The following is a 24,843-nucleotide window of genomic DNA, read 5'->3' on the forward strand; positions in this document are numbered from 1 at the left end:
CCCCTCATTAAAACAAATAGCCTGCATTAAGGCAGTCTATAGATCAGCGAGTCCCTTCGATAACTCATTGCTGGTTGCGCGCTGACCCCACGCGTTTGCAGCGTATCACTATCCTAAAGAGGATGCATATTTAAATACTAATTGCTGCCCCTACAAAATGAAACACATGACATTGAAGAATGAATGGATCCTGGGGGCTTAGCTTGGTAATGTGCATTTGAAATGCGGCTCAAGGTGGAATGTCTTGGGTGGTATAGCGTCCTTTCATCTACAGTCGTAATTTCAATGTTTTTTTTACGACTATGTTTTAATGAAAAAACTCAACAAAATATATCAGGGGGGTTGGAAAAGTGTATATAAGGGGTGGGGTCGGGAATAATAAAAAAAAAAAAATAGGGATTGGGAATATGGGAGGGCAACACCAACGTCCCAAAAATAAAACAATAAATAATTGCGATGAGTTTTTTCGTTAAAAAATACTTGTTGAAAAAACCACCATCTTGGGCTACAGGGGCCATCATTAATGAATAATGGCATGCGTTTGATTCATTATCTATAGGTTATTCAGGAGAAATATGCAAGAAGCTGCAATGTTTACATGCTGTTGCGCAGTTATGCGGGGGCCAGAGGCCAGCCACAATGGTTGACCAAACACCCAATTGGATGTTGAATGGTGAGAGGGGGAGTGGGGCGTTTCCTGTTTGTAGGAAGTGCTAATTGACCACCTTTTCGCAGAAGGAAGCATAATATTCTGAGGTTCCCTCAAACAGTGAAACCTGTAGGACTGATTACAGATGAACCATCGATCTGAACTGTGTGAAAGTGCAGGCTGGCTACACAATCTCTTGCCGGCGAGTGGCTGGGAGGATGGAAATACATTTTGGGAAAATGATCCGAACTGTGAACATGAGCAGAGAGCATTACACTCGGGGACATCATTTAGCGGTCGCCATTGGGCACAATTGCTACCTCTGAGGTCTCCCTTGCTACCCCTGTGGTCTCCCTTGCTACCCCCCGCCCCCAAAAAAAACACTGTTTTTTTTTATTTACAAATTGAAGTTCCTGGGCTGTTGCCAATGCCATGTGGCTATTTGAGCTATTTGTCTTTCTGGAATTCCATGCAATAATTGCTAGACTCATTAAAGGTTCATTTCAGGCACACTTTAGGAGCAGAGTCACTGATTTAGTCTGTTCTTAAACACCTCAAATTCACAATGTAGACACAATCCTCCAAAAAGCTTTTAGAGTGCAATAAGCATCTATTTCGGACTATGTATTTTGCATTTTCGCAAGTTGCAGTTATATCAAGGTTTTTTTTCTGCCAATACATATGGTGATCCATTATTGTATGAAATGTGTATCACCTTACAGTAATATTGTAACCATATTTTTCATAGTGTATTTAGAAACAATGCTATGTGATGCCACTTCCTGTTTTATCAAGGGTAAATGGTTGTGTTCCATCGCTTCCTGTGATATCACTTTGGGGTGGGGGTCAAATGACATCACTTCATGTGATGTCATCAGAGGTCAGGGGTCATGTGCTGTTACTTCCGCTGCCCCTGGCATTTTGTTGAAAATACGTCCCTGATTACAGTTGATTAAATGTGACACTTCCAACTCGGGTTAGCTGTTTTACCTAAAATGATTCTGCATGTGGCGTTCTTGAGTGGTCTCGCAGGGTTGAAAGCACACCACAAAGAAGTAGGTCAGCAAAACTGGGAAACTGCATATCTTTGAAACAGCATGATGCCATGGCATTGGTTCTGTGCCGCCGCCTTTGCAATGGCACGTATGAGCTCAGAAACTGCCAGGGATACTGGGGGCACACGTGTAATAACCCTAGGGGAGCTGTCTAAGAGGCATGTCCGCATGAAATTCTGAAACATCTTTGGGGTTTTGATAGGAAGCTATTGTTGCTCTGGGCAGCGACTCGTGTAAGGTGGATATAAGGTGCATTTGCCCTTGCAGTAAACTCCCCTTCATCCAGTATTCTTACTTAGGTCCTCATTACTAGTACTGTTGCAAGCCAGAGAAAATGCAATAATGGCATAGCCCGTTTAGAAATACAGACGAACCCCGTGGCACAACCACGGTGTGGATTTAAGACATGTTCCCCTTCAAGTTTGAACTGTGCACTAACCTTAACCTCACATTTTCAACTCATCCCTTTTCTAGCAATGTTTTTTTTTTAATTAACATTCTTGTTTACAGCAGTGAACAGATAATCTGCAGCTATTAGTCAATGTAGGGAATGCGGAGTTGATGTTGTAGTCTCTATGTTGTCTCTATGTTGCCTGACACGTTCTACTAGTTCTACGCTCTGACAGCCTCATTGGACTCCAGCTATGAGATCCTTCGTCAGTGCCCATCAGTGCTTGACAACCCCAGCCATGCGATCTGTATTCAGAAGTTCACTGTCGATACTTTAAACCTCTAGCAGTGTGTGAGGATAGCTCAGCAGCAACGTGCTCGCCTTGGAAGCAAAACGACACGTAGCAACACAGGTTCGCTCCTCGGTCCGCACTTACAAACCTCAGGGTATTAAGCACGTTATAAATCATATCATACCTGCCCTGCCATTCTGCTGAGGCCCAACAATGCCCTGCCATTGCCTTGGCGGTCATAGATCACCCAGGAAGCGTGAGTTTCCTCTTGCCGTACCTTACCAGTGCCCTACTCCCACAGCAGTGTTGCACTCAGGCCGTAGAACTCTAGCAATGCGCCTCTCCAGCATCAGTGATCTGTCATGGTCACAAAACCACAGATGGGTATGCTTTCTCCAGAGGTACCAGATAGCCTATACTAATCTTGTAGGGTGTGTTTCCTTCAAAACAACATTATCACTGCTTTAGGACCCGAGCAATGTATTGACAGTGATGGAAGGGTTCCTGTAGCTAGATGCACCACGAGTAGTGCCTTTTCACTGCAGTAACAATCTAGCAGTGTGGCTGCCAGGGATTAGGACCCTAGCTATGTGAGATTCTTGCGTCACTGCAGGACCTCAGCAGTTTCAGCACTGCCAAAAGATAACTGCAAGGGTTTCAAGACCATAAGAGAGCAATGCTAGTGCTATATGGCACTATCAGCGCGGGATTACATAGCTATCAGTGATGCAGGACTGTGAGAACCTTTGCCAGCATTGCTCTGCCAATGGCATGGGCCTCCAGCAGGGTGGCTTCCTCCGGTATGTCTTTCTAGGGGTACAAGCTCACAGGATGGTGGGATTAATTCAGCAGGGCCTGCCTCTCAAAAATGCAATTCAGCAGTGCCTACTGAAAGTCGTAGAAGTACATTAGTATGAACTTCCGGGAGAGGTGGCCTGGAAGTGATGAGGGAACTTGCTCTGAAAGGACTTTGGCAGCAATATACTTTCAGTAAAGCAATGTTCAAGTAGCTTGAGCTTCGACTTTTATTGCCAGTCTTTGCCACTCTTGCAGTTTGAGAGTCTTCCAAAAACGCCCCGTGGAGGATCGAAGACATCAGCAACATGGGCCGCCTTCAGAAGGTGCCCAGCGATGTGACCTTCCTCTGTCAGGGCCTGTTAGGGACACACTGCAGACACGTCATTCCATTGTAAACTTGTACCAACAGCATATATATTTGACATAATTGAGAGAATGCACAAAGATATCTCTTAACGAGTGCCCAAAAATGGTGTGCAGATTCAAACACGCATTGGCAATGCCAAGAGTTTTGGCTTTTGTGTAGGGCTGGGAAAGGCGCTTGTCACACACTGATGTAGTGATATGAACTAGCCATTGACGGTAGCAGGTGCAAAATGGTGGTGGTACCTGGGCATCGGCTAGCAATACCTGGAAATGCCCCATTCTTAAACATAAGCCAAAACTTGTGGCTTTGCCAATGCTGGTTTTTAACAGGACTTCAATGAAGGAGACGCATTGTGCCTACAAATTGAGTCGCTGAAGGCAGACCAGGTTGTGTTTACAATGCCACTTAAGTCATTAACTCTCAGACGATTGGTTTGATAAAACACTGGCAGGCACTCCCATTGCAAAGTTTGATGGTGAGTCTTGTACACGCAAGCTAAAAGAGTTCCAAGGAGGAGATGTTTTGGGGAGCAAAGGGCAGGAACTGGGTGAGAATGGCTATTGTGATTAGCAAGACCATGGCCTTTATTGGGTGGGCAAATAACCGAACTAAACCTCCAAGCTGTGTGCCCCTCCTCATATGCCATTTCTTCCTAGCTGTACTCTAATGCAATAGTGTTGTCCTATAGGTGGATCTGCCACCTACTAGCCCAAACTAGAAATGGCACCTGAGTGTGTGCATAGCAGAGTCACACATTCAGGTTCCCCTGTTCACCCCTTTTTCACCATCATGCACATCAGGGGCCATGTTCTGTTTCTTCAGAAATGGGATGCAGAAAACAAGCACATTTCATCTATTTTTACCATTTCACAATAACGGTCCAAAGAGGCATATCTTTCGGAATTACCCACTCAGCAATGAGGTCGGTGCTGGGAGCCTGCTATATACTCCTGACACGAATGTATGCAAGAGCGCTGGGCAGAGATAAACTGGTAAGATAGCACAGTGGGTTGAGTGCCCGCTGCAGTGATCCGGGTGTGATCTGCAGTTCACAGGTATGAATCCCAGTAAGGCCAACTGAGCTTGTCATGCTTACAAGCACTATATGAACAACACATCATTATCACTGTGCTGCAATTCAGCCTCCTGATTATGCCCAGGCCACCTTTGTAGATCAGCAGACCTGCACATTTCCAAAAAAAAGTCCCTCTGAGCTGCGCACTATGCGTCGGACAGTTGAAAGCTAAGCCCCTTGCATGGATCAATCTGTCAACTCAAATGCATTTGCAGCTGGAAATTATGTTTGTGCTTTATGTACATTCCTGACACCAAACTGGCATATTCCCTGGGCAATCACAAAGTTTATGCGAATCTGACCCTATTGATGCCATCAAACATTTCAATGGCGGATGCTCCCTCATAGAATATTGCTTGTGATAGAATCTGTTCAATTACAAATTCCTAAAATTGCGCAACAACAGTAATTTCCCATAAACCATCCCCTTCAAAACCCAGCTGTCAGAGAATATGTTTGGACTTAAAAATGTCGCCGTATCCAAACTTCCCAGGCACATAGCTCAGGCTCGCCTATCAACTGGCGCCTGTCTGTAATTTGCAATTGATTAACTTGGATTACCGACTCAGCCCTTCATTCTCGTGAGTTTAACATGTTGAGTAAGATTAAATGGGGATAGCAAAACCTATTATGAAACAGATAGGAATCCCGCATGAAGTACAATACCCTCCTCACCTGATTTTATTATGCAAATCTTGTAATGCAGTCAATTGCTTTTTCACTCTCCATGAAAAAGAAAACCTTCTTGGCCGTACACTCTTGATGCAGTTTCAGTGCTTCATTTGTGGGGGTGTTTGCCAGGGCTCAGCCCTGGCACTTATTTTTGAGCTCCAGCACTTATTGTCTCAGACTCATATTGATAATGAAGTGATGATGGCCAGAGCATCCATAAACCTAAAGAAGCAGGTGCGAGCTGTGGTTTAACCACAAATGTGTCAACACTGTGACGAGCAGCCGTGGGTGGTGGCAGCAATGGTGGGGAACTGCCTGCACAGAGCGTCACAATCGTGCTAGGAAATATCTGGGCACTGGCACTTATTTTCTTACTTGCTGCAGGGAAAATAACCACATTTTGGGTAACTGCACTGGCTTTACTGCATTTCTTTTCATTTCCCAGTTCTGGAGATAAAACCTCAAGAATGAGAAACTACCCCCACTTTGTTTTTGAGTGACAGTAGACACTTGCTGGAAATGCACTGAGAGAAGACTCTGATTTCTCCAATGACCTCCTTGCTTTGGGAATTAACACTGACTGCAAAATAATATTAAGGTTAACTTTTTGGGAGGGGGCGCAGTACAATCATTGGAGGTGCTAAATATAAGACCACATGTTATTCTATTTCAAATTAATTAAATTTAAACCTATTTCGTTTTTATTTTTGTTGCGAAGTATATTAGAATTGGAGGATTTTGATAAGGATTACTCACAGAGGGCCTGATTCATAGAAGTGTTTTATAATGTGCAATCCCATTGAAAAATGTGCAGGGCTTCAGGCCCACAGTCTGCTAAATGGCAGAGGCTACCTTTTCAACACCCAGGCAGGAGAGATGCATTTTGTAATGTTATTGCCTAGCTTGTGCACGCATGGAGAAATATTTGCATTCATGTTGGCATCTGACTGGCTGGGGATGCGGAAGGAATATGTTATCTTATGTGTTTTTACCGGAACACAACAATATCTCAAGGGACAGGCATGATGCAGTGGTTTCAAGACTCCAGACAGGGTGAATGCGGTGCTGCCGTGAGTCCACAGATTAGCGGCAGAAAGAGAGCTTCGGCGCACCCAGTACGTGGAAGGAATATGTTAAATATAACTAAGGGGACACGGCATGCAAATTATGCTCAGCAACGATATATATTAGCCCAATGAGAATGCAATCAAAATGTTGAATTTTGATTGAGTGAGGTGCGGCGAAAGTGCACTCAACGAAATTAGTTTGAGATTGGACATTCCCCGCTAGAGCTCTGACCTAGTCTGCCTTCCCGCTGCCATCGTTACTTTTGATTTAATTTTCTGAACACGGACGAGCTGCTGAAGGAGCTCATATGCGAGCAGGCTGCTAACTGCTTTATCTTTACGTTTGCGGTGTGGAGAATCCTGCTATTCTTTGAACCAGAAGGCTCTGTGTCAGCTTATTCACGTCTCCAGCACCCTACCGGCCTTGCTTAGCTGCTCTCTTTCCAATAGCAAAACAAAAGAAGGGGTGGCTGGAAGGTTTAGAATCAATCTTAACCTCTGGCATTGCTCTGGGCAACCCCCCAGACCATTGTTCTTCACCTGCCAAACCATTTTCAAAAGGGGCATGACCATACATATGCAAATCAGGCGTGGTCCAACCCTAAAGGGGCAGTCCAATCCGAACTGGTTGGTCATATCCCCTCCGCACAAGGCCCCAAGCATCCACAGACATGTTTCAGCCTCCTTGGCTCCATCTGTGAGGGGTAGCTTGGGTCTTTAGGCCCAGCAGGCTCAGGACTCACGTCTGGGCATACCCGTCCCACTCAGGGTAACTTCAGCAAAACAAAAGAGGTGATGGCTGAAAGGTTTAGAATTAATCTTTGTTTCGTTTCGTTTCTTTATTTATACCGCATGCCGAACTCTGAGGTAACTGGGCGCCAGAGACTTAGAGCGAGTTTCAACAGGTTACATGCATTTCCAGAATTATACAAGACAGTAGAAATAAGTGCCATTAACCAGGTTACATAGTGGTTGCTGTAGTGAGACAGGATGGGGAACATTACAAGCACAGGAGGGTGAATAATCAAACAGTAGAACATTTCTTGTTGTTAACCTCCGGCATTGCTCTGGGCAACCCTCCAGACCATCGTTCTTCGCCTGCCAAGCCATTACAGAAGGGGCAAGACCATGCAAATCAGGCTAGGCCCCACCCCAAAAGGGGCATCCCAGCCTGAACTGGTTGATCACATCCCTTCCGCACAAGACCCCAAGCATTCCCAGACATGTTTCAGCCTCCTTGGCCACATCTGTGAGGAGTAGCGTGGGTCTTTAGGCCAGGCAGGCTCAGGATTCACGTCTGGGCATACCCGTCCCACTCAGGGTGACTTCAGCAAAACAAAAGCGCTGATAGGTTTATATTCATCTTAACCTCCGGCATTGCTCTGGGAAACCCTCCAGACTACTGTTTTTCACCTGCCAAGACATAACAGAAGGGGAACGACCATATGTAAATCAGGCTTGGCCCCACCCCAAAAAGGGCAGCCCAGCCGAACTGCTTGGTCACATCCCTTCTGCAGGAGACCACAAACCTCCTCAGACATTCAAGTCTAATTGGTACTAGGATTTCTGAGGGAAACTTTAGTGATGTGCAGTCTGTCAGAATTGTGAAGAGCAGTACAATATGTAGCACTGCGCACCTGCATATGTCAATTGAGGTCTCACTGAGAACACTGGATGGGGGACTGCTATGACCAGAATGCTTTATCAGGAGCTGCTGTAAACAGGGATCGAGCCATCTCAATATTTTGGGGCCGCAGGGCTGGAGGACAGTTTTAAAAGATGGGCCTCTCATGGAGCCATGAGTGATCACCCAATACCCATTGCCCCGCCAAGTGGCTGCATGGCCACTACCAGCTCTGCCTTTCCTTTGTACACTCTGACTCGGTTAACCATCATGGATAAGATGTCGACCTACTCCCAGCTGTCCTGAAGGAATTAAGGAGAAAAGCTTAGCATGAGGATCAGCGTTTATAAGTTACTTGTGCTGGGAATGAAACAGGGTACCTCCTGGAGGTGATGAGATTACCGGTCCCAGCACGGCAAGCAAAGCTATGGGTCTCATTACACGGTATGTGGTAACCATGGCGCTATTAGCGCCATGGTTGCCGCCGGTATTTTACCGTGTCCACCTTGGTGGATGGCGGAATTACCGCCCTACTCCAAGGTGAGCGGGGGCGGTAATTCCCCATTCACCAAGGCACTTTTCTATTCCCATTTTTGCCCCCATAGGGCTCAATGGGAATGGGGAAGGAGCTAATTACGGTACCGCAAATTGCGCTACCGTAATTAGCACCAAGGTCCCTTTGTGGGCCCTTTCCTTAACGGCTGGTAAAACCAGCCGTTGAGGTCAGGTCCCGCAAAGGGACCTCGTAGTAAGGCGGTAAGTGTTTACCGGTACCGATGCCCCTACCGTTACCGGTAAACCCTTACCACATTCCGTGTAATGAGGCCCTATATCACTATCTTACCAGGAACTGGATGTGTTGCCTGCAGGTCACTCTTAGACTTAGAGAGATGCAGTATGTACATTAATACATGGCACTGTCAAGCCCTCTTCCTGTAAGACCAGGGGACTGCATTTTTAGTAGCATTTCTTTAACCCACTAGAGCCATTCTTCATCCCAATTCTGAGCATATATTATTTCACAAGGAGATGCTGAACATTAGGAGGTGTGAGCCATTTAAATGCCGAGTGGAGCAATTCAATCTTTAACTTTGTTATGGGAGAGTATATTGCATTGACTTTACCCAAAATGTGATTGCTATTAACCTTTGATTCGCTGGACGTATTTGGACATTTTCTAAATGAAAACTTTGTCCAGGGCAATTCTCAAAATTGTGGAAATGTTATGGACAAAACAAAAAAACTCAGTTTTCGGCCAAGTCACATTAAAATGTCCATAGAGAAAAAAGTACTAGCCAGTCCCATAGAACAGCGAGTAGAGCGCTTGATTTGACAGCCTGCTGACGCAGGTTCGAATCCTGGCACGACCAAACTCAGCCTTTCATCCTTCATGAGCACCACACACAGTGGGTGATAAATAAAAATAGAGAGGGCATCTGAAAAATAAAAGTCTTCAAAATTATATTTGCAGATGCCTGAGGTTTCATAGCGCTATATAAATGCTAAATTATTATTGAAGACTCATAGCGTGGACACCACAGGGCAGATTTATGCCAAGTAAGAAACAAGTCAGGCAGAAAGCATCGCGAATGTGCTAGTTTTGGTTTGGTGTATGTCACCCCAGTAGTTTTTAAATAATTTCATGTAGGAGAGGGTGCCCACAGTCCAAAATGACCTTTATCTATCAATCATGGTGCTTTGCAGCAACTGAGGCATTCCAGAAATGAAAAACGAGGTTTTCCATGAATGTCCCTGTTTGTGGTTTTTTGCGTTAATATCATATGAGAACAAAGGGCGTGGGCATCCCAAAATCTCTTTTCAAAATGTATGTTAAAACACCAAGTGGGTAATTGTTTACAAACATGTTAATTGGATGCATGGGAGCACCGATGTCAGTACTTGCGTGCAGTTGTGTCCCCTCTTTCACAATTTATCCATTCACAAAACAGAGTTTAAAAATGAACACTAAAACAGGCAAGAATGCATTTATTCTCTCAGTTTAAAAATAAAATAAAAAACTACCTGCAAATGATGCTTTGTAGACCACATTTTCAATGCACTCCTATGAAATCTGCATACTTTTATCAGGGGAGAAAAACAGATGGGTTCCATTATAATGTCCTGACTAGCTTGAGGTATTTGGATGAAATGTTCCCCAAAAATTATTGTGCACAGACCATCCAAACTGAAAATTTTAGGGGAAAACAGTAAAATGGTGTAAATGTTTTAAGACAACAAAACAACTGTGTTTTTGGCCTACTCTATTAATTTTCCTATAGAGGAAAGCGCTTTCATTGAGCTCGTGCAGTGTCAAAACATATGAATAGATTTGCACCAAATAAAGATAACATTGGGCATCGAGGTGCCGTTTGCTGGTTTGGTGTAATTCCATCCAGTAGTTTAAAAAAAAAAAAGAATATGACAGAGACGTTGGTGCCACCGTGCCAAAAAACATTTATATATTTCCCATGGCGCAGTGCAGCAGTAAGACTTTTCAGAAATGAAAATCTGGGTTTTATTTTGCTCAATGTTAGCGATTATCGTAGTAATTCTGGTGAAAGCAAAAAATCATAGTGCTCAAAATTATAATTACATTTAGAGGGGGGGTCGTTTCTCATTAGTGTAGCGATAGGGAGGTGGAAAGAGGGCCACATGTGATGTTGAATAGGTTGAGGAGGGCTAGAGAGCCCGTTTGTGGCAGGATATTTTTTATTTTACTGAGGGAAGAATTTTGCAAGTATGTCAAAGTAGCTTTGCAAGACGTACTCGGAAAAGAAAATGCATCACACGAACTGGAGAGTGAAAGAGGGTATTGAGAGAGTGCCCGGGAACATTTACACAAAGTGAAGAGTGGGAGGGGATGTAGAAAAAGAAGGGGGGGGTAGAAAAAGAAGGGGGGGTACATGGTGAAAGCATTAGGAATGGGGAAGAATGGGGAAGACTTTTAAATTGACTAGCATTTTCCCAGTACTTCCGAAATTAGCATACGCTACATTACTGCAGGAATTGGCATATGGTGCATTATTGTGAAAATGATTATCAGGAATAATTATCACAGGAATAGAAGATAGCATCGACGTACCAAGTGATTGTTACAACAATAATCTATTGTAGGAATAAAAGGAGATGGAAAAAAGGTGTGTCAAAGACCAGTATTCTTTGGGCCTATGGCCATAGTCTGTTGAGAAAATGGGTGCAATATTTGCAGTGACTATGGCCAATGGTTCAGAAGTAACATATTGCCAAATTTTTCTGGTTACTTCATAGGGAAGGGGATGTGGGTCATGCCCAGTAGGCTGGGGCCCCTGGCCATGTCTGAAGGCCATGGCAATTTTTCAACCATCTTTTAAAATAATTGGTGCCGTGTGTACATTGGACATGGCCGAAGACCGTGGCCACTTAACCCCAAGGAAGATATAACCTAATTGTTGAAATGTGGAAATAGTACATGGCCAAAGGCTGTGGCATGTGGCCATGACTGAATTCCACAGCTGGTAGGATCAGTTATTATGGAGGGTGAAGTGGATTGTGGCTGGGAGGATGTCCATGGTCAGTGGCCTTCTCTTTTTTAATAATTTGTGCAACATGTACAGTGGTCAAGGTGGAAGGTCATGGCCAGTTGGCCCAGCAGACGTTATAGCATACAAAACCCATGGAAATCAATGAAAAACTTAAGACAAAAGATAAGATGATCCAATTTAGTGCAAACCAAACCATGGAAATTGAGTCCATATTGCAGGTGATGACACTCTTAACTCAAAGTCCCCCCATTGGTCATCTCATGAGCACACACAGTACATAGCAGCAGGAATCAACAATTTGAAACATAATGACATCAAGGAGGGCAACATCAAGGGAGACTCTGAGTTAAGATGGTCAAAACGTCCAATACCGGCAGATGTTCAACGGTTCTGTTGCAGGTTGCATTAAATCAGATCATTTTAGCTCTATCTTAATTCCCCTTAACTTATGTTTTGTTCACTAAATATATAGAAACATGTATTATAGTGGGATTTGGATGAAATCTTCGAAAAACAATGGTTACCACAGTCCCCTATGAACTGGAAGTTGCAGGTACAATCCTTTAAATGGTTAAAAATTTAATTGAGAAAAATGTGCTCCCATTGAACAGACATATCATGAAAACCATTGGACGCATTTGCTACAAGGTGGGCCCAATGCGCTATAGTTGTGACTTTTGCTGGTTTGCCATAAAACCACGCAGTCTTTTTAAAATAATTTAAAATAATTAGATGGACAAGGAGATGTCCGCCTATATAATTTCATGGTGTATTGCATCAGTGAGGCTTCTCCGAAATGAAAAGAGGCCATTTCTTTTACTCGATTCAAGTTATTTCCACATAAATTGAGAGGGCATCTGAAAAATAAAAGTGCTCAAAATTATATTTGCAGGATCAAAATGGTTGGCTTCATATCAGGGTAGACAGGAGGAGGAGGAAACAGAACCATAGGTGTAGTGGAACAGTTAGGGGTGGGCTCGGGAGCGGGTTTGTTCCAGACTATTTCATTCTTTAGGTGGAATGATGCAAGATGTGTTTGGAAAAAATAATGTGTTACACGAATCAGAGAGCTTAAAGATGTAATGGTAGAGACTATGAATGGGAGGCGGGGGTTGGGGTAGAAAGGAACATGAAGAGTTGTAGTGAGGATGCAGAATACTTTTATATCGTCTATTTTATTTCTGCATTTTGATGATGTCCTTTTTGAATGTAGAATATGAATGTCCACCGATAATAATGGGGGAGAGGCAAGAGGGACCAGATGACCCTGCACAACATAGACAGAAGGACAACCGTCATCATAGCGAGGAACATGCTGGTCAGTGGTACCCCACCATCCGTGCCACGGCCAACCCAAAGGCCTACCACTCGCCAGAGTGGCCCTCAGCCTGGTGGGAGTGTAGTTACTGATGAGGAAACCAAGGCTCCCCAGATTGAGAAAGTACACACATGGTTAAGTGGAGGCCCATGTATCTGCCCATAAATCTCACCTTGGACTCACCTCCATCGTCCCCTCATCCTCCTTCTCCTTCACCTCCCCCACCATTTGCTCCACCTGCCTCAACAGATTGACCACCATGCAACCCCTGAGCACTGCACCCTCATGCACACATGTATAAAGCACATCCCACATTAACTGCTCCCATGCATTACTTATTATTCCTCCAATCACTGTCAATTGAATGCACTCAATAAATCACTCGTAAAACAGTCCACTTGTCTGTCATCCCTTGTCATGTGCAAAGTTAAGGCATGAATGTGGTTGGGGGAAATGTGCAGGTTGTGAACTGAGAGATGCCCTAGCCTATGGCTGGTAAGTGTGATACGACTAGTGGTCCGACATGGTTGTGCACATGCTCATTGCATGCCCCTACAGTGCACACCTCATGGGGGAGGGTTTGCTGCTGGTGTACACATTTGGTGTGAGTCTCCCATATGGGTGAATGCTTTCAGAAATTATGGGAAACAGCTAAAACGATGCATCCTGAGGATAGCGTGTAACTATGGCGTGTGATGTGTAAGTGGATAGGATGGCAACGCTATTGAACCACTGAATGTTTGGTCACATATGTGAGGGCTGGACCTACCTTGGGCTCTCCTCGGTGGTCAGGTGTACTTACAATGATCCTAGATATCTGGGCTTCTCTGTACAGGAAAGTACTATATTAGAGAAATATGTATGGTGAAACATGCAGAGTCGACATTCATTGCACATGTGTGATGTTATTAGGAATCACATACTCATGTTAGCATTGCCTTGGTAGTTGTCCGCAGACGGGCTAAAAAACGGTGGTGTGGAAGGTTGGCCCAGAGCAATTGCCAGTGGTTTAGATTCATTCCAAACCTTCCACCCATCACTTTTGTGGTCAGTTTGTTTCTCCTTTTGAGAGAGGGTATGCCCAGACGTGGTTCCCTTGCTCGCTGCGCCACAGGGACCAGGCTGCACCTTACTGAGGAGGTCCAACAAGGCCGAAACATGTCTGGGGTTGCTTGGTTTTCTGTGCAGAGGGGACCTAGCCTAGCAGTTCGGGCTGGGCTGCTACCTTCGGTGGCGGTAGCTGCTGACTGATTTGCACATGGCTGGTCCCCTTTTGCAATGGCGCAGACGGGCTAAAAAACGGTGGTGTGGAAGGTTGGCCCAGAGCAATTGCCAGTGGTTTAGATTCATTCGAAACCTTCCACCCATCACTTTTGTGGTCAGTTTGTTTCTCCTTGTGAGAGAGGGTATGCCCAGACGTGGGTCCCTTGCTCGCTGCGCCACAGAGAACCAGGCTGCACCTCACTGAGGAGGTCCAACAAGGCCGAAACATGTCTGGGGTTGCTTGGTTTTCTGTGCAGAGGGGACCTGGCCTAGCAGTTTGGGCTGGGCTGCTACCTTCGGTGGCGGCAGCTGCTGACTGATTTGCACATGGCTGGTCCCCTTTTGCAATGCCGCAGACGGGCTAAAAAACGGTGGTGTGGAAGGTTGGCCCAGAGCAATTGCCAGTGGTTTAGATTCATTCAAAACCTTCCACCCATCACTTTTTGGTCAGCTTGTTTCTCCTTGTGAGAGAGGGTATGCCCAGACGTGGGTCCCTTGCTCGCTGCGCCACAGGGATCCAGGCTGCACCTCACTGAGGAGGTCCAACAAGGCCGAAACATGTCTGGGGTTGCTTGGTTTTCTGTGCAGAGGGGACCTGGCCTAGCAGTTCGGGCTGGGCTGCTACCTTCGGTGGCGGCAGCTGCTGTCATGATGCCTACCCCCGGAGCACCAGGCCAGGCCCAGCACCCCCGGAAGCAGGCATCATGCCCTCGGGTAAAAGCCCAGCGGCCCCTTATAGGGGCTCTTTGGACTCAGTCCTGGTGCCTTTGGCGCCAGGCTCATGTTGGACATCAGTCCTGGCGCCATAGGCGCCAGGCTCATAAAGGGAGGTGTTTTGTGCACTTACCTGATGCAGACCATGCTGCACGCTTCAGGCCTCCCTGAGACCTGAAAGGGACTATTTTTTCATAGGGACTATTTTTTCACTCGGGCGTGGCCAGGGAAGGATACATACCTAGTTGGGAAAAGATACATACCTGGGACTTCTTTGGAGGCTATTTAAGCCACGCCCAGACACTAGCTCATGCTTCGCGTTGTTCTGCTTCCTGCAGCTTAGCGCTCACCGTGTCTGCTCCTGCTCCTGGACTCCAGCCACGCCCGCCTCGAACCTGGAAGACCTGCAAGGAAGGAAGAGAAGAGAAAGGTTAAAACCAAGGTCTATTTCAAACTTCTTACTTGCATCCGGAATCTTCTCGCCAGCAACCCTGAAGAAAGACTTCCATTTAAAAGCATCGCGTTGCTCGCTGCAGCGCCACGCTTCACTCACCTGTCCTTGAGACATCTCCCGGCTCCATCGCGGCTGTCAGCATCGGACGCCACATCTCTGCACCTAGGGGAGAGAGGAAGAAACAAAAGGTGAGCAGAAGGAACACAGAAGGAAAGCCTGATTAACAGCCATAATACTTACCGGCTTTTCTTCCACATTTCGGGTCGGCGCCGCCCCGTTGGCAGGTACTGTACCCCGGCCCCTATGGGGAAAGGACAAGAGACATTTCTGGGGAATGATAAGGACATTTAGAGGGATCGCCCTCATCACTACTCACCTCGGCAGTTTAACCCCTCAACGCATCGCCTTCATTCTGCACCTGAAATAAAGGACGGATCACAGGTTAGAAAGACAACATAAAAGGGGCCTCACTTGAACTTTCATACTTACGGCGCATCGCTCAAGAAAGTCAAGTGGATTTTGCCAGCGCCATTCTGAAAACCAGTGAAGTAACTGGACGAACACGCGCCCCTGCACCAGAAGCAGGATGGAGAGTTCATCGTTCCAAACCATAAGGTGAGCTTAAATCGGGGTTTGGAGGAAGTTAGAGAGGAACGAAGGGGGAAGGGGGAAAGGGGGGAGCTAGTACACTATTCTGCAGACTGTTAATCCCCTTTCTCATCTGCAGAAGGATATTCCTACGGGCCAGGCAAGCACAATTTGGCGGTCCTGTCCAATCGGTGTTCCGGGTCCTGCGCATCACGCTAGAAGAGGCCACAGCAATCCAGACTAGACCAGCGCCCCCGTGGGAACCAGGTGAGCGTTACAGAATGCAAAGCCTTCCTACAAATTTCCACCCAGGCGCTATGGAAACTTCCGAAACTGACCAGTTGGCCCAATTACTGGGGGAATTACGGGCCGAAGTACACGCCGCTCATCAAGAGACTAGTGCCCTCAGGAGGGACGTGATTGTAATAAAGGATAGAGCTGATGACCTGGCTAGACAGCTTTTGCAAGGTCAAGCTGGACAAACTCCTTTACCCGGTTCCGGGGGGAACCCCGCTCCTGTGGTTTCCAGTAACCCGATGCAGATTAATCTACCTGGAAACATGCCGCTGGCCCCACCTGAACGCTTTGCTGGGGACCCCAAACGATTTGCCGTATTCATGAATCAGTATCGTTTGCACTGCCTATGCAGACCTGGGGCCTTCCCTAATGATCAGACCAAGGTAGCCTTTGTGTTGTCATATCTCAGCGGCTGTGCTGCCGATTGGTCAGTCCCACTGGTAACTCAAGATGACCCGATTCTTCGTGATTTTCAAGGATTTCAAACAAGCATGGAAAGGTTATTTGCTCAACACTCCCAGGGACAGGCTCTGGATGACGAACTTCTATCTCTGCGACAGGGCAATCAAGACCTTCTATCCTACATTGCATCCTTCAATAGACTAATTGTGGAAACTGGTTGGCCAGAGGATAAAAGAATCACGTTATTCTATCGAGGTCTAGGCGGAGAACTTAAAGATGTCCTGGCACAAGTTGTAAATCCGCACCAAGAATGCACTGAATATATAGAATTAGTGGTCCAATTGGATCACAGGCTGCAAAACAGAAAAGCAGATCGGTCCAAGTTTGAAACCCGGGTGTTGGCCAAGACACACGCTAACCCCAAGGGGGCTGATGCCTCGGAGCCTATGCAAATCGGAGGTGTTAAAGGACCCCTAACTCAAAAAGAACGGGAAAGAAGACGACAGATGCAATTATGGCTTTATTGTGGGTCCTCTGGACACTTTCTACGAGATTGCCCGGTTAAGCCACCCAAGAAGGTGGTAGGAGCCGCTGATAAAATCCATGGAAACTCTGTATCGGGAAACGACCACGCCCGGCAAGCGTAGGGGTCCGCCTGCCGAGCTTGAAAACTAACTCTCAGACCTCGCATTTCCTTGTGCCAATGGTCCTCGTAGATCCGGAACAGCCTAAACGGTTGCATGCTATAAAGGCATACATCAATAGCGGGGCTATAGGAAACTATGTGGATCGAGAATTGGTCTCTAGGATAAACCTCCCTCTGCGTCCTAAAACCAACAAAGATGTCATCACCACAGTAGATGGAACCGAAATTGCCTCTGGACCGGTAACACATTCCACAGCTGAGGTGACACTTGTAGGTCCGGATGACCATCGGGAGGCAGTTGTGTTTGATGTAATCAAGGCTCCACAGTTTCAGCTTATTCTCGGAATCCCTTGGTTAGAGACACATAATCCTCGAATTGATTGGCGAGCAAAGAGAATAACCTTCCCGGATTGTGCACAAACCTGCTACCCAGAAAATCCAAAGATTAATCTAGCATCAGTAACCTCTGTCCCTGTGCAACTACCTCCAGAGTACCAAGACTTTCAGGACGTCTTCCAAAAGGAACAGGCCAACACGTTACCTCCCCACAGATCGTACGATTGCCAAATCGATCTGGTGCCCGGTGCACAACCCCCTTGTAGCAGGATTTACGCCCTTACTGAACCAGAGAATCTGCATTTGAGACAATATTTAGATCAATACCTCGCCAATGGTTTCATTCGCCCGTCAAAGTCCCCGGCATCCTCAGCTTTGTTCTTCGTGCCTAAAAAAGAAGGCAACCTTAGAACTTGTATCGATTACCGCGCATTGAACCAGATAACTGTTAAAAATCGTTACCCTCTGCCTCTGATCCCTGAACTCCTTGACCAGGTGAAGGACGCTTGCGTATACACCAAGTTAGATCTCCGGGGGGCTTATCATCTGGTGCGAGTAAAAGAAGGCGACGAATGGAAAACGACCTTCCGTACAAAATATGGACTATTCGAATACCAGGTCATGCCTTTCGGGTTGTGCAACGCGCCTGCAGCCTTCCAATTCTTCATGAACGATGTCCTTCGGGAACTCATCGATGTCTGTGTTGTTGTGTATATCGATGACATTCTTGTGTACTCCTTTTCGGAATCTGATCACAGAAAGCATGTCAGGGCCTTCCTAGAGAAACTGCGCCAGCACAAACTGTTTGCGAAGCTGGAAAAATGTGTTTCCCATACCACCGAAGTTGAGTTTCTCGGATTCATCCTGACACCTAAAGGGGTCCGAATGGATTCACGGAAAGTGGATGCCATCCTCAAATGGCCATCACCTAGTTCGGTGCAAGGTGTCCAAAGCAAGCTTGGTTTTGCCAACTTTTATCGCAGGTTTATCCCGGAGTTTTCACGTGTGGTGCAACCCATCACTGCACTCTTGCGATAAAATAAACGTTTTGAATGGACCGAGGAAGCCGAACAGGCCTTTCAGGAGTTGAAAGCTAAGTTCACGTCCGCACCTATTTTGAAGCACCCGCGTCCCGATCTCCCGTATATAGTCGAAACCGACGCGTCCAGCTTAGCCATGGGAGCTGTCCTGTCTCAGAGAGACCCTGAAACCAACCAACAGCATCCCGTAGCATTTTGGTCCAGAAAGTTCTCGCCGCCGGAGATAAATTATGCAATCACCGATAAGGAACTATTAGCGATTAAGTCCGCCTTCAAGGCTTGGCAGCATTATCTCCTCGGCGCCCGCCATACCATCACCGTGATCACTGATCACCGAAATTTACAATATTTAAAAACTGCCAAGGCTGAATCGTCTCGACAGCTCCGATGGGCTTTGTTCTTTGCTGAGTTCGATTTTGTAATCACCTACCGCCCCGGCTATAAGAATGGTAAGGCGGACGCTCTATCCCGAATTGGAATGGAAGAAATAGACACAAACTCAGAACCTGTGCCGATAATTCCCGAACAAAGAATTTTGGGGATAACCACTTTACAAACCCTTGAAGACATTCAAGCACGAGTGAAACAATTCCTGGACTCTTCAGCCTTGCAGGATTGGATCAAAAGGGGGTCTAACTTTTCAGTCAAGGATGGCTTACCTTACTTCCAAGGATGCTAATTTTTGCCAGAAAAGGAATTGCAAGAACTGGTTATTTCCCGTCATCATGATACCCTGATGGAAGGACATCCTGGCATTGCCAAAACAGAGGAAAAGGTTAAACGACAATTCTGGTGGCCTTCCTGGCGAAAGGATATTAAATCTTGCGTGATGTCCTGTGGAGTTTGTGCCCAAAACAAAGGTCAAAAGACAAGACCCGCCGGTCTTCTTCAGCCCTTAGACATTCCACCAGCACCTTGGCACACCCTGTCACTAGATTTTATCACGGACCTGCCCTCTTGTAATGGTTACAATACTATTCTGGTCGTGGTGGATTTATTTTCCAAAATGGCCCACTTTATTCTGTTGAAAGGATTACCTTCAGCCTTTGTTCTTGCCAAAGAATTCCTCGAAAATATCATCCGTTTGCATGGATTCCCGTCCATACTAGTCTCCGATCGGGGAAGCCAGTTTATTTCTCATTTTTGGAAAAAGTGTTGTCAACTGGCACAAATCGGCGTAAGACTCTCGACCAGCCACCACCCACAGACCGATGGTCAGACGGAGAGAACGAACCAAACCCTTGAACAATATCTACGATGAATGTTGCACCAATCGGAGGGTAATTGGAAGGACATTTTATGGGTGGCAGAATATGCATACAATAACTCGATACACTCTGGAACTGGTCAGAGCCCCTTTTATACCCTATATGGACATCACCCTCGTACTTCAGACTTGGACTCACCTCTGAGCCTTGAAATGCCCGCAGTGGACCATTTGCATTCTACGATTACTCAAGCCTTCAAGGATGCAACTGCACATTTGCAACATGCGAAAGGGAAATACAAAAAGAATGCGGATCTGCATCGAAGAGAGGCGCCTCCATACCAAATAGGGGATCAATTATGGTTGGCTACCAAACACCTATCACTCAAGGGGCCTCGAACTTTTAATCCAAGGTATTTAGGCCCTTACTCGATCAAAGCTATAATCAAACCAGTGGCAGTCAAGCTCGATCTACCAGCTAACATGCGGATTCACCCCGTTTTTCATGTGTCACTTTTGAAACCAGTGCACCCAGGAACCAGATTAACAAAGCCACCAGAACCGATTCAGATAGATGGGGAGCCTGAATTCGAGGTGAAGAACATTTTGGATTCTAAGATCTCAAAATTAAAATTTTCTATCTAATTGATTGGAAAGGGCACGGGCCTCAGGAAAGGTATTGGGAACCCAGTGATCACGTACATGCACCTCGGCTGGTAAAAAGGTTCCATCGGAATTTTCCAAACAAACCGAAACCTCCAGAAGGAACGAACTTGGGAGGGGGCTTGGGGGGGAGTGCTGTCATGATGCCTACCCCCGGAGCACCAGGCCAGGCCCAGCACCCCCGGAAGCAGGCATCATGCCCTCGGGTAAAAGCCCAGTGGCCCCTTATAGGGGCTCTTTGGACTCAGTCCTGGTGCCTTTGGCGCCAGGCTCATGTTGGACATCAGTCCTGGCGTCATAGGCGCCAGGCTCATAAAGGGAGGTGTTTTATGCACTTACCTGATGCAGACCATGCTGCACGCTTCAGGCCTCCCTGAGACCTGAAAGGGACTATTTTTTCATAGGGACTATTTTTACACCCGGGCGTGGCCAGGGAAGGATACATACCTAGTTGGGGAAGGATACATACCTGGGACTTCTTTGGAGGCTATTTAAGCCACGCCCAGACAGCAGCTCATGCTTCGCGTTGTTCTGCTTCCTGCAGCTTAACGCTCACCGTGTCTGCTCCTGCTCCTGGACTCCAGCCACGCCTGCCTCGAACCTGGAAGACCTGCAAGGAAGGAAGAGAAGAGAAAGGTGAAAACCAAGGACTATTTCAAACTTCTTACCTGCATCCGGAATCTTCTCGCCAGCAGCCCTGAAGAAACACTTCCATTTAAAAGCATTGCGTTGCTCGCTGCAGCGCCACACTTCACTCACCTGTCCTCGAGACATCTCCCGGCTCCATCGCGGCTGTCAGCATCGGACGCCACATCTCTGCACCTAGGGGAGAGAGGAAGAAACAAAAGGTGAGCAGAAGGAACACAGAAGGAAAGCCTGATTAACAGCCATAATACTTACCGGCTTTTCTTCCATATTTCGGGTCGGCGCCGCCCCGTTGGCAGGTACCGTACCCCGGCCCCTATGGGGAAAGGACAAGAGACATTTCTGGGGAATGATAAGGACATTTAGAGGGATCGCCCTCATCACTACTCAATTGGCAGTTTAACCCCTCGACGCATCGCCTTCATTCTGCACCTGAAATAAAGGACAGATCACAGGTTAGAAAGACAACATAAAAGGGGCCTCACTTGAACTTTCATACTTACGGCGCATCGCTCAGGAAAGTCAAGTGGATTTTGCCAGCGCCATTCTGAAAACCAGTGAAGTAACTGGACGAACATGCGCCCCTGCACCAGAAGCAGGATGGAGAGTTCATCCTTCCAAACCATAAGGTGAGCTTAAACCGGGGTTTGGAGGAAGTTAGAGAGGAACGAAGGGGGAAGGGGAAAAGGGGTAGCTAGCACACTATTCTGCAGACTGTTAATCCCCTTTCTCATCTGCAGAAGGATATTCCTACGGGCCAGGCAAGCACGATTTGGAGGTCCTGTCCAATCGGTGTTCCGGGTCCTGCGCATCACGCTAGAAGAGGCCACAGCAATCCAGACTAGACCAGCGCCCCCGTGGGAACCAGGTGAGCGTTACAGCTGCTGACTGATTTGCACATGGCTGGTCCCCTTTTGCAATGGCGCAGACGAGCTAAAAAACGGTGGTGTGGAAGGTTGGCCCAGAGCAATTGCCAGTGGTTTAGATTCATATGAAACCTTCCACCCATCACTTTTGTGGTCCGTATGACATGCGGGCTAATCTTCTGGAAATGGCCAATGTTCATCTGCCAAAATCACAAAATCAGTTTGTGTCTGCTCACATACCCCATGGTTCAGAGTGGATATGGCGAGTTCCAGGTGGCTGTCACAAGCTGGTAAACATTTGCATGTGTTGCCATGGCCTACAAAGCCATTGGACCTCATTACAAGGTTGGCGCTCCGGTAATAAAGGTACCCGTAAGGCAAAACTGGCATCCATTACAGTGGCGTTGTATTACAACCTTTGATGCCGGTTCTATCGGCATCGCCAGGGAACGGCTGTGGCCGTGCACCACCATACCGGCGTGCGTGCCTAACACCGGCATGCTGCAAGGAATAGGTCATTACAAGTCGCACAGACATGCACATACCGGCATCCAAATCCCGGTAAGAAGGGCCGCCATGATGCCGGCAATACCAGCATTGCGGATCATCTGTAAATAGCAAACGTGTTCCCAACTGACAAAGGTGCACACAATCAACACAGGTGGAGGCAATGGAGCCTGGCCTTGCACAAAAGGAGCACACCCACACACCACACCCCTTCCAAGACCAAAATCATTCCAGTGGTCGAAGTGAGCGGGAGCGGTCGGGAGCGGTGCTCCTCTACTTTTTTAAATTACGTTTTACAGCTCCTATACTTTTATTTTAAAAAGAAACTGTTCCGGAATGGTTTCGTTTTAAAATAAAAGTGTAGGAAGACTTTGCAGCTTGCACTGAACGTTCCCTTAAACAGCAGGTGCAAGTGTTTGGGGGGGGGTTGTATTGTGTGTGGGAGGGGGCGTACTGATGGGGTTTGTGGGGAGTGGGTGCAGGCCTGCAGGGAACATAGTTCCACTACTTCTTTTCGTACACTTCGACCACTGAATGATTCCACTTGCAATTGCAATACTGGAGCTGGAGGACATGCCTGCACTGCTACTCGTTGAGCAGGCAGTACAGCAGGTATTACAGAGGAGACGCAGGAGGAGAAGGAGGGTGAGACCACCCCCGCAAATCCCACCAGTGCAGCCAGTGGTTCCCCGCAGGCAGCCACCAATCCCTAGCCTAAGGGCCAGTCCATTCAACTTAACCCCAGCACAGATCCACACACTGTACCGCTTGGACAGGGACACCATCGCCACCATAGTGGATCTGATATGCGAAGACTTGGTCAGCCTGATCAACATCCGCACCACCATCCCCCCTCTGCTGAAGGTGGTGTCTGTGCTCCACTTCCTGGTCACAGGAACTTACCAGCACACAGTGGGGCAGATGCATGGCATCTCGCAACCATGTTTCTCCTTTGTGCGAAACCAAGTGCTGGATGCAATCCTACAGCACACAAGGACTCACATATCCCTACCACTGACAGAACAGGAGGCAAATGACACCAAAATAGCATTTCATGCACTGGCAGGCATGCCCAATGTCATTGGTGCCCTTGACTGCACCCATATGGAGTTGGTAGTCCTGCATGGCGTGGAGGTGGTATACCGCAATCGGAAGCTATACCACTCCATCACTGAGCAGATGGTGTGTGACGACAGAAAGATGATAACACATTGCTGTGCCAGATACCCTGGATCCACGCATGATGCAATGGTGCTGCAGAACTCCTCGCTACCAGGTGAAGAAGAAGATGAGGAAGGAGAAGATGTTACACATCGACCAGGCAGCAATGCACTTGAGGGACGTGCTGTGCGCCAATCATTGATAAACCATACTTTCTGATGCACTGTGGTGTAGAGGGTGACATGGATGTGGGACCCTGGGCACTGTGACAGGGAGAATATGGGCACTGTGTTTGGGGATGAATTTCCACTGTACACTGTCATTCAATAAATTGACACACGCTGAAGAAGCAATGTCCAGTCATGTGATATTTTTAACACAACAGTTGTATTGTGCAGATGGTATTTACAACATGCATGAACCCTCCATCCCCCAACACCCCCACACCCCCTCCAGTCTGCCTGCTCCCCCTTCCCCAAGACCCACACATACCCCTTCCAGCCTCAACCCTCCCCCCTCCATCCCAACACCCCCAAACGTCCCCTCCACCCTTCCCCTCATCACCCCCAACACCCCCACACATCAGGTGCACAAGTGTCCAGATGCACTGGCAGTGAACATGTGCAGGGTGCCCCTGCTACTACTGCCCCCTCTTCAGAGGAGTGGGTTGCGTGTCAGTGCACCGCATGCTGTGCACGGGCCTTCGCACAGGGCTCGTCTGCGTAGAACTGGCAGGCAAGCAGTGGACAAGGTTAATGGCTGTGGCTCGGATGCCACTGGACGCTGCTGCTCCATGGTGTTGCCCTTTCTTGCAAGGATCAGGGCTACAGTAGCAAAGCCCTCATGGACCCGCTTGGAGTTACTGTTAATGGCCTTGATGATGGCCACAGTGTTGTCCCTCATGGCACAGCGTGTTGCCTCCCCATCCGCAACATAGTGCTTCACGAGTCCATGCATTTCCTGTTGGCGGCCCTCCATCCTTGACAAACGTCCCTAGAGGTCCCGTATTGCAGTGGAGGTGGATGGTTCATTGGCTGGTGTTGAAGTGGCCAATGCGGGGCTGTCCACTGATGGAGCCCACTCTTCATGTATGCCCTCGCCTTCAGGCTCATGCTGTGGGATGCCCTGTGGGGTGACCTGAGGGGTGTCCTACGGGCTGGGCATTCGTACAACATCCCCCAACAAGATGCTTCCTTCATGTGTGTACTCTACATGCCCATCATCC

The sequence above is a fragment of the Ambystoma mexicanum genome, chromosome 8 (assembly GCF_040938575.1).
Source record: "Ambystoma mexicanum isolate Mex_15411 chromosome 8, UKY_AmexF1_1, whole genome shotgun sequence".
Taxonomy (NCBI): Eukaryota; Metazoa; Chordata; class Amphibia; order Caudata; family Ambystomatidae; genus Ambystoma; species Ambystoma mexicanum.